Source organism: Suricata suricatta, chromosome 9 (genome assembly GCF_006229205.1).
Source record: "Suricata suricatta isolate VVHF042 chromosome 9, meerkat_22Aug2017_6uvM2_HiC, whole genome shotgun sequence".
Classification (NCBI taxonomy): domain Eukaryota; kingdom Metazoa; phylum Chordata; class Mammalia; order Carnivora; family Herpestidae; genus Suricata; species Suricata suricatta.
Genome location: NC_043708.1, coordinates 61,200,882 through 61,214,679, shown reverse-complemented (window position 1 = coordinate 61,214,679; position 13,798 = coordinate 61,200,882). Strand labels below are relative to the sequence as shown.

The window sequence follows — 13,798 nt, the reverse complement described above, 5'->3', positions numbered from 1 at the left end:
ACATGTCCATGGACTCTTTGCTTTCCCTCCCCTACGTTCCTTTTTATAAAAATATTTGTATATTTCTGTTGACGACTTTTAAGAGACTATGTTAATATAGTTGTGAGATTTTTTTTCTATTAGGATGTCCTTTTAGGATGCCTATATATATATATATATATATATATATATATATATATATATATATAGGGGGCCAGGGTGCCGATGAAAAAGAAATTCTCAGGAAAAGTTCTTTTGGAGTTAAAACAGTTTCATTTGAATATTTCTGTGATCATTGATCTTCCACGCAGGGCTCCATTTATCACTTTAGACAGCCCTGCTCTTGCTTCTGTTTCTTAATATGTTACCAGAGGCTTGTCCTACCATACGCAAATCAGTTATTGTAGCATAAATTCTCCTTTGTTCATGTATTATTAGTTATTTTACCACCACCTATGGGGCCAGGTGCTACCGATTATAAAGAATAAAATCTTTACCCACAAAGTACTTATAGTCTAGTTGGAAGGACAAATCATAGACATAAAAACAATTAGAATATATTATAATAATATAGTGTTATATTAAGCACCAGCTTAAACTGGTATTGTAAGAAACTGCATTGTGCATTATAGAAAATTGTGATGATAAGAGCAATCAAAAAAAAAAAGACTTAAGGAAGAAGTCTATGTGACTGGCTCATCAAGGAAAAACATGTAGTCTAGAGGTAGGGATGCCTGGGTGGCTCAGTTGGTTAAGCACCAGACTTTGGCTCAAGTCATGCTCTCATGGTTTGTGAGTTCGAGCCCCAGATTGGACTCTGTGCTCTCAGCACAGAGCCTGCTTCAGATCCTGTTTCCTTCTCTCTCTGCTCCACACTTGCTCACTCTCTCTTTCTCTCAAAAATAAACAAACATTTTTAAAAAGGTAGTCTAGAGATAATATGAGTAGTAAGATAGAGAAGTTAGGGATAGCCTTAAGGAAGGGACCAAGGTAAGAATAATTTTTTTAAAGTAGTCTCTATATATCAGTGTAGGATCAACTCATTTTTACACTGTATACCTGAAAATTATGTATATTTATATAGTGATATGCTTTGTTGTTTCAAAACCATCAAAACTGTGATTTTGTGAGTGACGGGTAAAGAAAGCCACAGGAGATAGACTTTGAGAGAAACTTTCTGAGATGCTGATGGAAAAGGTAAATCTTTATTTACTTGTATTTGTAGGATTTCCTTCTCTAAAAGCATTTTATTGGAGCTTTTGGTGAAAAATTCTTGTTTAACACCCAGGAATGAGACTAGAGGAGAAGATAATCTTCTCAGATAGGAAAATGAGAAGATAAAGATAATTTATTTTTAAGGGGAAATCTTTCACTTTCTGGGTAATTAAAGTGTTTTTATCTGATAAGGAGCTGAGAGTAACAATTTCCGGGTCTTATGATAGCCTAGTTTGTCTCTTTTAATGACGAAGACAAGAAATAAGATGAACTGGCTCCTGAAATAACGGGAAGCCAAGTAGGAGGGAACTTGCAGAAATTAGTGTCGGAAATGCCGGCGCTCCCTCTCGGCACCTGTTCCGAGTGGGAGATACACCAGCGTTTGAAAGAGGTTTGCATGGAAAACACACTTTCAAGTTACTTTATTTGAACACTGAAAGCTTAACTTTAAAATGCAAGGTATTTGTCAACATTATCTGAAACACCGGACTGGAGGCAAATGTTCCAACATATTTGTTTTCTTACAATTAAAGCTAAGCTGACATGTTGAAAAGATGGTCTTCAAAGACATTCAGAGGCTGTGAAATTTTTGTCAATAATTAGCCTTCACTTTGTTTTTTAGACAGGGAAGTCATATTTTTTTTTCTCCTCACATTTGCCAAGTAAGGATTTTCACTTTTAAATTTCCTCATCCTGGTGTTTGCATTTAAGCATTTCAAACAGCCTCTTCACCCTCAGCCACCATGTGTAGTATTGCATTTATGCATTCAACTTCTTCTTACTCAAGTGATGCTATTTTTTTCTGCCTCAGCCTGACAGCCACTAATAATAACACATGAGGACAGTCAGACAAAATGAAGACAAATGCTGCTTGTCGCAGCAGAATCATAATGTCTCCAGACTCAGTAAAGACAGTCTAACTGTATGTGGATGCTCTTTATAGCTTATTTAGACCTGTGGTTTTTCCCTGTGGTTTTTTTTTTAAAGCACAAACATTGTGCAGAAATACATTAAGGCAACATATGGGCCTGTTAGTTAGCCAAAACAATGTGGAGCCATGGAGAATAGAGATTGCAAAGCACAGATGGATACTGTAAAAAATTCATGAGTGGCATAACAGATCTAAAAGGTAAATTTTAGTCAAAATTCAAGTGGAAAGCATAGGAAATACTTAAGAATTTGGCTTTATGAGGTTTTTCAAATCACATAAGATAAAACATTGTGAATATCCTGCAGATTTGTTTATGCCATAATGTGAAAATCAGAGCTCATCATTCAACAATAATTACGTCTATATAGATTCGTGCCATCAGAAATAGATTGCTGATAAACAATAGCGCTTCGCTTCTATTTGATGTAAACGCTGCAGTATTAAATATCCATATTATTTCCAGCTCAATATTAGAAAGTGTCAGTCACTGTGACAAGTCAGGCAGGAGGGGCGCACTGAGCCGTCCTCTGTGTAACCAAGTGCTGTCGAATAACTGAGTTTTCCTGCTGTATCACTTTGTTGTTAAAATTGTGTTCTAAGCAGTAAATTGGCAAATCATTTCCCCCCTCTTTTCCATTTGGTTCTTTTGACCAAAACTGAAGCCTCAAGGAGACCCTGGATTCTTATGTGCACACAGTCAAGATGCACCTTGAGTTTTGCAAAACGCTTGTCACTTGAAGTTGTTGTCACTATGGCTTGGCATTGTTGTCTTGTCTTAAAAAAAAAAAAAAAGGGAAAAAAAACCAGTTTTCCAAATCTGTGAGACCAGCCTAAGGAAGGTGTGTCTTTGAGCCTCACTACAGCCAATCTCATTCATAAAATTTCCTTAAAAGTAATTCATGAGCAAAAGAATTCTGCCTCATGAAATGATTCATCTGGGTCCTAAATTTCCAGTGCGATGAAAATTAGAGAAAAGCAGAAAGGAAACAGGACTCAGCAGTCCATCAACCTGAGAAGCATTTCCCATTCCGAAGCTTTCAGATGTCTAGTTGAGAATGATGTCCTGTGGAATTTAGATATGTCTTGCCATTTTGTTGCCAGAAAGGCAAAGCACAGTAAACTATTCTCTGTATGAAGGTTTAAGTGATTTTCAAACTGACCCACCAGATAGTTTAAAAATCTTAAATACGCAATAGACAAATTGTGTTGGACTTGACTTTATAGTTAATGAGATTGTTATTGAAGAGATTTACACAGGGCCTCATTATACCTTGGAAAGACACTGGTACATTATTTAAACAACCAGAAAATTATTTGACACTAAGAAGAGCAATGATTAGACTGAAGGTAGACATTAAGAACAGAAAGTAAATGAGAACATTTATTGAACTGGACTAATTTTTGAGGGTTTTTTTCTATAGGTAACATAAAACGAAGCAGGTTTTGTAGTTGGCTCTTTATTCTTGGCACTAACGCCACTGTCGGGACCTGGAGACAGCAAATTGAACTTTCTGATAGTTGTCCTAATAGCCCTTTTAGGTGGATTTTGATGTCCTCAGTGAATTAAAGTTTGCATTAGTGAACCCACTGAGCAACGGCCAAGACTAATTCTCAGCTCTGAATGACATTTCACACGTTGTCAGTTCTTAGTAAGTGTTATACGATAACATTTTGAGATCCTCATCTGAGGGTTGATGGGGAAATATCAAATAGCATAGATGAGGTTTGCCAACTAAGTTGAGCCCAGTTCAAAAGTATATCATAGGGGATAAAGATGGCAACGTTATGTCTCCTTGAAATAAAAGATAGATTTACTCCTAAAATTTGATAGTGAGTCTAAGGCGTCAAGCAAGAGGAAAGAATGAAGAAACAAAGAGAGGAATAAGTAAAAGGGATTAAGTTGTAGGGTATAAAAAAAGTAGAACTATCTTTCCTTTCATATTGATTATAACTCCTGTCCCTATGGAGATTCTAAGAGGGGTATGGAAAATGTCCAATGTGTTAGAAAGGTGTGTGTGCGCACACACACACACATTTTATATTTGTGTCTTCTATTAAACCACAAGCTCCAAGAGGACAGGCTCACTTGTATCCATTCCTACAATCTCAGGACCAAAAAGAGTACTTGTTACCAAGTAGAAACTGAATATTTGTTGAATGAATGCATTTTTTACTCCTTTCTATATGTTTCCACTATTGGGAATTATAGTAGCCTTCTCCCTCCAAAAAAACTTGGGGTATGTGTTCCAAGATTCCCCAATAGATGCCTGAAACTGTGGATAGTGCTAAACCCTGTATATACTTTTCCCCCCTGTACTTGCATACCTATGGCAATGTTTAATTTGTAAATGAAGCACAGTAAGAGATTAACAATAATAACCAACAATAAAATAGAACACTTATAAAAATATAGTGTGATAAAAGTTAACATGCTCTTTTTCTCAAAATATCTTACTGTACTGTATTCATGGCACTTGTGACCATGTGAGGTGGTAAAATGCCTTTATGATGAGATGAAGTGAATGAATGATGTGAGCATTGTGACGTAGCATTAGACCACTACTGACCTTCCAAGGATGTCAGAAGAATGGTCATGTGCTTCTACACAGCAATTGACTGCAGGTCCCTGAAACTGCAGAAAGCAAAACTGTGGAAAATGGGGAACTACTGTATAGATTTGTTCAGCTCTCTTTAAAAATATAAGTTTGGTTAATACTTAGCAACTAAGACTCCTGCAAAGCAGCACATTTTAGCTCAGAGAGGGATCATCTGGGGTGGATGGAAGAGAATGGGCTAGAGAACTTTTAAGATTCAGTAGAATGTGTTTGTTCCTTTTGTCCAATAGAGGAGCACATAATGGTCAGATCATTGGTTTATTTGGTCTATATTATAGTCTGGGAAGGGGGCCATCCAGCAAGAAACATTCGGCAGGGTCATAATTCACACTGTTCTGAGAAAACTAAGAGTCACCCATTATTTTCCCATCTCCATAGTGTGAAGAGAAGAATCCTGGACACTGTGAAGGCAGGTGGTGAACAAGTTGAATTGCCTGAAGTCAGGAATTAGAATTTCAGACCAGAGTAACCAAAGACCAAGAAGGACACAGAGTTTATTGACAGTCAAGACATTTTGAATTGATTCTTCCTGCTTCCATCATTTTTTTTTGCCTTTTTATGGGATTCAAATTATTTAATTTAATTTTGCTTAATTTATGCGCCATCACTAGATTCACTCCAGGGAGATGAGAGATGTAATTGTTTGCGCTTGACATTGTCTTTCAACACAACAGTTTTGCCCAGAAACCCTTGCTGAAAGTCACCAAAAGCAGAATCTGTAACAGGAAAGGCACATTTTAATTCTGATCCCACCTTGACCAATGTCAGAGTAGCATGCTTGAGAAGTTAAGTTAATATACATATTAATATCTACTATATTCATTTTTCCTCACATTATATATGGCATTTTTAAGGAAATACTAGAAAAAGGAAAATGTACTTTAACAACACACATATTTTGAGCACCTATTATATGCCAGGCACTGAGTAATTCAAAGGTCTTCTTGTACCTTTTACTCAAGGGAGAAAAACAAACTTTTAACACATAATTACAGATGTGACAGCTGCTAAAGAAAAGATGCTGCAGAAGTTTTTAGTAAAGGTATTTAACTTAGGTCAAAAGCAAGTCAACATAGCTTGACAAGATCAAGGAAATTAGGCTGTAGTGCAGAGTGTTGAAAATAAACCAAATTTCCTTCCTTCCTTCCATAATTGAATATTTAGCAAATATTGATTCAATGTAAATCATAAGCCAAGCAAACTGCTCAACTCTGATGAGTAAAACCCAACAATAAGCATGGGTCCCACAAATGAGACAAAACATTCCTTAAACTGTCACACATAAATAAAACCCTGCAATTTTAACAAGTGTTCCCAAGGAGAAGCAAATGGTACTTCATGATCATGAGTTGATTTGATGGTTTGGAAGGGCAAGTTTTTTGAGAAAATGGGACTTGAATTGAAATCTAAGTAGCAAGTGAAAGGGCCTGACTGTTGGAAGAAGCATGACAAGTGCAAAGAGCCTAAAAGAAAGCTAATGTGGCTACAACTGAGAGAACCAAAGAGCCAAAGGAGAGGCTGACTGGAGATGCCCCTGTAAACCATTGAGAGCCAAGTTTGAATTCCAGACTAAGGTCAAGGGTGACTATGTAGGGTTTTGAGCATAGTGTTGTAATCAAATGCAGCTACTCTGACTACAGTCAGAGAAGGAATGGCAGCAAACAGTGTCGGGACACTGGTGGTGGGGCTTGCAGGGGCCTAGGCGATGTGTGATATGAGTCCTGGTGGGAATGTGCTGAACTCACAGAGGGAATTGACTGGAGATATTTAAGAAATATAATGGATGGCTGATTGGAAACAAAGGAATAAAGTAAAAGGATCCATGGATGTTGCCCACATCTATCAGTGGGACTGCAAAGTAAGGTCAGTGCTAGTCCATGAAATAGGGATTAAGGAAGGAAAAAGAGGAATGAGAACTATATGGATGGAAATGATGAATTCAGTTTGGGTCGTGTTGATTTTGAAATGTCTCAGGCATTGAGTAGAGGAAACTTGAACATCTTTAATATGAGGGCCTGGAGCTCATAGGAATAAGAGGATAAAAGTGTGGAAACCATCTGCCTATAGATAGAATTGAAGCAACTTAGAGAATGTGTGAGTTTAAGGGACTATGTATGAAAGAGATGTGACTTCTAAACACTGCAGTACTTAAGGGAATAAGGGAAAGACTTAAAAGTAATAGAGATATAGGAAGAAAAGCAGGAGAGAATGTCAGTACCATGCATGGAAGCCAAGAGAAATAAAATGAGAGGTTCAACAGTGTCGACTGTTGTAGAAAAGCAAATAGGACTAGGGCTAGAAAATATCTATTATAATCAAGAGGGTTATGGTGAGATCCTGGGGAGTACGTTTTTGGTGGAATGAAGAGTGCCACACATATTGGAATGTGCTGAAGGGCCAAAAGAGATAAGAAAATGGTGGACACTTGTCATTCTAGAAGCTTATATTTAAATGAAAGAACAAGATAGAATTCTTTTTAGAGGAAGATGTGGAATTGAAAAGGGATATTTGTAGATGTCCAAGAGTTGATTAATTTGTTGTATTTGATTGCAACTAAAAGAATACCTAACTTATGGTGGTTGTATTAAATGCCTTTGTTATTTATCTCACATAAAGAGAAACCTGGAGATTGTTGGATTGCTTAAAAATAGGTTTTCACTATTCCTACATTACCTTCCTCTTGGATTTTGTCCTTGTGCCTGACACTTAATGGACAGTAGAAGGCTTCTTCAATTCATGTTACCTATTTCAAAGCAAAAATAGCAATAAAAGCGATCCTCGTTTTCTCTTTATAAGAAAGCAAAATTCTTTCCCAGACCTTTTTTTTTTTTTACCCCTACTCCATTAGACTTCTATTTATATCTTGTTGGCTAGAACTAGGTTATTTGCCCATTCTAAATGAACCATTAGCAAAGGTTAATGTGGTAATCAAGCCTGATTTAGACCAGTGGTTCCCAAAGGGTTGACTCTAGACCAGCAACATCAGGATCCCCTGGGAACTTATTAGAGAAATACAAATTCTTAGACTTGATATCAGTCCCACTGAAAGAGAAAATGTGGGGATGGGACCTAGTAGTCTGGCTTAAACACTCCAGCTAGACAAATCTGATTCATTTTCAGGTTTGAGAACCACTGGTTTAGAATAATCACCTCATCCTCTGGTGCTAGGGAGAGGACTCATGTTCCTCGAACTTCCTGCTTTCTTAGGAAAAGTGGAGCATGGCTGTCAATAGACACAGAACATGGCCTCCCATCCTTGACTTTGAACATTAAGAAGAATGAGCCACTAAAGAGAGGATGAAGATAAGAGAAGGGATAATTGAGAAGGAAGAGAGAGTGAAGAAGATTAATGAACTTGGGTGGAAGGGATGGCCTTCCCTTAGAGGATTCTGCCTCCATATTGAGAGAGCTTGAAGAAAAGAGTAAAGGCAGAAGCAACCTGGTAGTAGGAGAGTTAGAGCTTCCCTAATGTTTATCTCTGGGAATAGAGGTAAAGTCACTTGCTGAGAGAGAGATGGAGGAGTGGGATGAGGTATAGAGGTGGAGATAAGATCTGAGAGAACAGAGGTTTAAAATACAGGGAAGGGGAGGGGTTCCTGGGTAGCTCAGTCAGTTAAGCATCAGACTGAGGCTCAGGTCATGATCTTGTGGTTTGTGGGTTGAAGCCCTGTATCATCAGGCTCTGTGCTGACAGCTCAGAACCTGGAGCCTACTTCAGATTATGTGTCTCCCTCTCTCTCTAATCTCTTTAGCTTGTGCTCTCCCTTCTCCTTCCCTCCCTACCTCCTTCCTTCTCTCTCTCTCTCTCTCTCTCTCTCTCTCTCTCTCTCTCTCTCTCTCTCTAACACTTAAAATACAGGGAAGAGGAGAGCTTACTAACCTGGAACCTACTGGAATGTAGAAAAGGTTGTAAACTTGAGGTTGAGTAATGCTGAGTTCACACCTGGCTGTGTGATCAGCAGCCAAGGGATACAGGCTTGAAGTACAAAGATAGTTTGATTCTTCCAGAGTTATGGTTTTTCCAGAAGGAACTGATAGAAGCTCATGGGCAAGGATATTTAGCATACTGCTAAGAGAGAGTTTGAATTGACAAACCCAACAGTTAAAGCTGAAAGGAAGTATGAGTGAAGATGGGGGATGCACCCCAAGTCCTGTGGCTGTCTTCCTCTTCATATATTGGTAAGAACTGTTCTAAAGAATAGGGTCAACTGTTTCTGTATCTTTAATTAAGAAAATTAACACTCCATATCTACCAAATCAACCTTCCTGGGAGTGAGAGCAGGGAATGTGTTTTGTGTGTGTGTGTGTGTGTGTGTGTGTGTGTGTGTGTGTGTGTGTGTTTTTAAAAAAGGAAAATTAAAGTCTTATTTGTATTATGTTCTTCTATCATGGGAGTTTGAGATTTGTTTGAAGGTGTCACATTTGCAGTGAGTTATGGCAGATTTTTCCTTATCGCTTGGTTGTAGGACATTATGCAGGAAAATAAGCCAGAGGCTTTAATTTGGCTTACCTTGACTGCTTTTTGACCTGTTCTATTTTTATTTATTGATGGATAACACTTTGTACAGGCATGATTTTATAGGCCTTGCACAAATCTTGGTAAGTCATATGTATAATATAAAGTAGAAGACTGCACTTTATCCAGCTGGATTTATCATTTCCTTAGCCTGCCAGAGAGATAGTTTTAATTTCCTAAAGCACTTGATAATTTGAAAGATAATAACATTTCATTTTTTATGGAAACAATCTCCTGAGAGCAAAGGAGGAGTTCTTGTCTGGAAGATGGTTGTATAGTGGCCAAGTAGCCCCTGGACATCCCCACTGCAGCCACACTGAATCTTGAGCCTGTTTCTCTCTGCCACCGGAGGTGTTCATCCCTGGATTTTTTTCAAAGATTACAAACCAATTGTGGCAATCTGAATTGAAAATAATTAGGCATACATTTCCTCCTACAAACATCATAAAATCAATTCCACAATCAGAAAGGTATTACTTCCATACTGTGCCACGAATGAAAACATCCGTCATCAACTTTTGTGGCACTCCCCACAGCATCTAGTATGGAAGGCTCACCCTCTCCATGAATATGACTAGGGAAAGTCAGCTGCCAGCATCTAGACATTCATGATGCATGGAGAGCATAATGATTCTGTTCCTGTGGAACTTTGAATCTGCTTCCAAAGGCGATTATAAGAAAAAAGAGCCAAGAACTTTGGAAGTCAGCAAAATTGTTTGAAGATAAGTTCCACAAGGACAAGGATTTTGCTGATTTGTTCGCAGCTCTATTCCCAGTGCTCAGAATAGGGCCTGGCATGTATAGGCACTCAAGACATATTTGTTGAATGAATAAGTGACTCTTTGAAGGTCAGTATTCTTCTGTAGATTGTGGTGTCTGTTAACAAAATAGGTTTTAATTCTTGGTGGTTCTGTTGATAATGGAGACCCCACAGGGGATGGAAAACATGAACAATATATTCACTTACCTATCACAGTTATAGTAATGGTGATTTTTCAAAAATTATCACTAATTGAACTGGTTAATTCTTAACTGGTCAATTCTTAACTGGTAAGATTTGTGTCTACCCACATGTTGCTGTGAATGACTATGCACATATAGGTAGTAGAACCCTTGCAGTGACAGTTTGGGTATTTTATTCTAGTGGTAGTTTATGGGTCACAGTTATGCTTCATGGAGTAATAAGATGGGGAATCTGTGGGCTCAACTCTAATACATGATAATTCAGAATTTACCTCAAGCCTTCCAGAGAGGCTGTCCTCTGATTACATGGAGATATGACCTTTGCTATAGTCATGTGCATGGATGTAGATATGAGGTAGACTGGTGTTCAGTTCCCACATCCCACCACTTGTTGGTCGTGTGACCTTTGGCACATTTATTTAATTTCTCTAAATTTAGTGTCCTTCATCTGTAAAACAAGGGTGATAATAAAGTAATAATAAAGTCACATATCTCATAGGATTAATGGGATTGAATTAAATATTATATACAAAGTAGTTAGCACAGTGCCTGGTGCATAGTACTTGATAAATATTAACTATTATTATCAGCTATACTTCTTAAAATCTGCGTAGGGGTTTGTTTAAAGACATGTATAAGTCCATACATGTGTGTGCTGGCGTTAAATTCAAGTAAAGTAGTGTATACTACAAGGATGCTAATGTTGAACAGTAATGTTCATTATAGATTGAAACATGAGACTCTCGTATCCTCCAGCAACTTGTCTTATCTAGTTGATTAGGAAATGCTCTTTTATGAAAATGATATATTCCCACTTCAGGTGAGTATTTACAGGTGTTTAGAGTCACATTGAACACTAGGCCAGTCCTCAAACTAATGGTGGACTTCCAACCATTTGTAAACATAAAGCCTTTCTCAACATGAAGAAATGACCTTTCTTTAAATCCCATGGGCATTGTGATTGTCATTGACTTCTACAAGATGACCAGTTTACTTTGTCAGACTGTACAATTGACTTCAGTATTTTAATTTATTGAGGTCAATGAGCCTGTCTCAGAGAAAGTTCTGAGACTCCAAGGGTCAGCTTTGTAGGTTATTTTTTCCCTATATTGTTATAGGATAGCAGCAACAGTAGAGACTATTGGGAGAAAAGAAACCACGATGGGGAGGAGCTTAGAAATCATGCTCTTTGATGAATTTTAGAAAAAATATAAATATTTGAACTAGAGAGCAAGAGAGAGAAAGGACTTACTAGGAATATGAAAGTTATTCCTAAATATTTGTGAGGATATCTTCCAGAAGAGGACAGAACTGACAACTTTGTATTTACAGAGGAAACAGGAGGCATCAATAGGTGAATGTTAAAGGCTGTCACATGTTGGTAAGCATTAGTCCACAGGAGCAGCATCTGTGAAGTACGTAATAGTGTTCTCAGGTACCAGTCAGCTAACAGTCCTACCCAAGGTAATGGAGCTGATTAGGGGTAGAGTCAAAACTCATTTTTTCTGACTGAGATTCATGTTGTTTTGGTTGTTTAACCCTGTACTTCATGAAGATACTGGGTAGGGACTTGTACTGTTAGAGCCAAGGCCAGGCATCCAGTTTTCTGTGGGGGACTTCATTTATATTCAGTGCTACAACCATACCTGACATACTGACCCTAGTCATCTAGCTTCCAGGAAACACAGGGGACACAGTATGTATGGCATTCTTGCCATTAATTTTTTTTAAAAGCCATTTAGAGTATGTTTCCTTTAGACCTCAGGCCAGTGATGTAATCTTGACATGTGAAGGATCATATACTAACTTGAGGGTAACTTGTGACAAGCTTCACAGTAACACCTTACTGAGGGATGTCCTCCGTTCTCTGCATATGGCATGAGCAATGAGAAAGTTCGAAAGAATGAACTTAAATAAATGGAATGAAAAGAAGATGCATTTTGAAAGTTTGGTTGTGATAATGATGATGATGATGATGATGATGATGATGATGATGATGATGATGATTTGTGCCACCCAGTGATCCCTTACTTCAGGGAAATTCCTCTTGTCAGTTGTTGCATCCTCCATGTTTCTGTAGAGAAAGTGGCAAAGCTAAAATTTCTTCCCTATCACAGATGTCCTTCAGGGCTGAACCAAGAGTCTAAGGGCAGAATGGAGCTCAGGATTCTTTGCAGGTCATCTGCTCAACTCAACGGGGGTGGGAGCACTGTATCATTTAGGTTTAGGGAGGTGTTGCCAGTGTCATTATGGAACCATTGGGTTAGAAAATTGCAGGGTAATCTGAGTGAGTATCCTGAAAACCCTTATGCGTAAAGTTTCCAAGGAAATGCAGCCCTGTCAAGATTGTAAAATCACGGGTAGTTGTTGTTGCTCTGGATGCTGGTGGAGTAGCTCAGGATCACGGTGCAACTAATTAATAGAGGATGAGAAGCAGACTTCCGTTCCCCCTCCCCTCTTTTGAAAGAAAAGAACACAATGCTTCCTAGGAGTAGTGAGTAAACTGGTAGGTTATGCTAAGCTGTGACTTGCTGCTGACCACACAGAGCCCTTCTCAAAGTCTCTGGGTCTTTGTTCATGCAATTCCCCTCAGATCTATTCTGATTCTTGAAAGGACTAGAAGCCCTGGAAGAGCACATTTTATGGCATGATTCCATAGGTATTTTCCTTCTCCCTTTTCCCAACCCTGCTCCCACTCCTGGAGTGTCTGCACTGTGAAAAGACAGCCCTTCCTAGCCCAGTAGAATGAAAACACCAATTCGCTGACATCTTGATATCATTCCAGAGACAGCTGCCGAATTGGCATCACATTTCCTCAGACACTAAGGTGAGCGCTCAGGGAAGGTTGTAGACTTACGTTTGATTTCCACATCCATCTTCTCCCTGCAAATTAAATTATTAATTTTCCCACATGCCTGCTTGTTTAATGAGAAGAGTGGTGGCCTTTATCTGTGCATGTGTGCAAACAAAACATCACAGCAGGGGCTCCTGAACTGCCCAGGCAAGCTGAGGGGTTAAGTAATCAGATGTAACTGCCTTGGTGCAGTCTGTGTCATTTGCAAAAGCCTGGCTTGCTGTTGGCATCATAAACATGGAAGGATGCACCTCCCCCAACACACATCTAAAGATGAAAGCTTCTTTTACAAATACAAAGAAAAGATCAAAAGAGGGGGAAATAATGGCATTTAAAATGCACATGTGAAATGCAAAATTACAACGTTTGTTTTTCCAGGTTCCATTAGAGTGGTGCTATTTTCTGAGATGATACAATGTTGGCTGATTACTTTGCCATGTTTCAGATAATAAACACACTACCATGATTGTGGATTTGTTACCATAGATGGTCTACCACGTCTGGCTTTTCCAGCTTTATGCAGTGGTACATCTCTAGTTGAATATGAGGGTTAACTTTTTCTGATCTCCAGTACCCTGAAGGTCAATGCCCAGTTCTCATCTGCCAAAACAAAGCAAAAAGACTCACACATAGGTACATAGGTTGTTAATTATGAGAATTTTTTAATCATGAAATTTTTACCTATAGTTTTTGTTTGTATAAGGCTCATTGTTTGATTTTATTTA

At 38.4% G+C, this 13,798-nt stretch overlaps 1 protein-coding gene across 3 annotated transcripts in view; it reads left to right on the top strand.

Annotated features, from left to right (window-relative positions):
- NPAS3 (neuronal PAS domain protein 3) overlaps positions 1-13,798 on the top strand; it is an 836,879-nt gene that overhangs the window by 452,144 nt on the left and 370,937 nt on the right. The window lies entirely within an intron of this gene.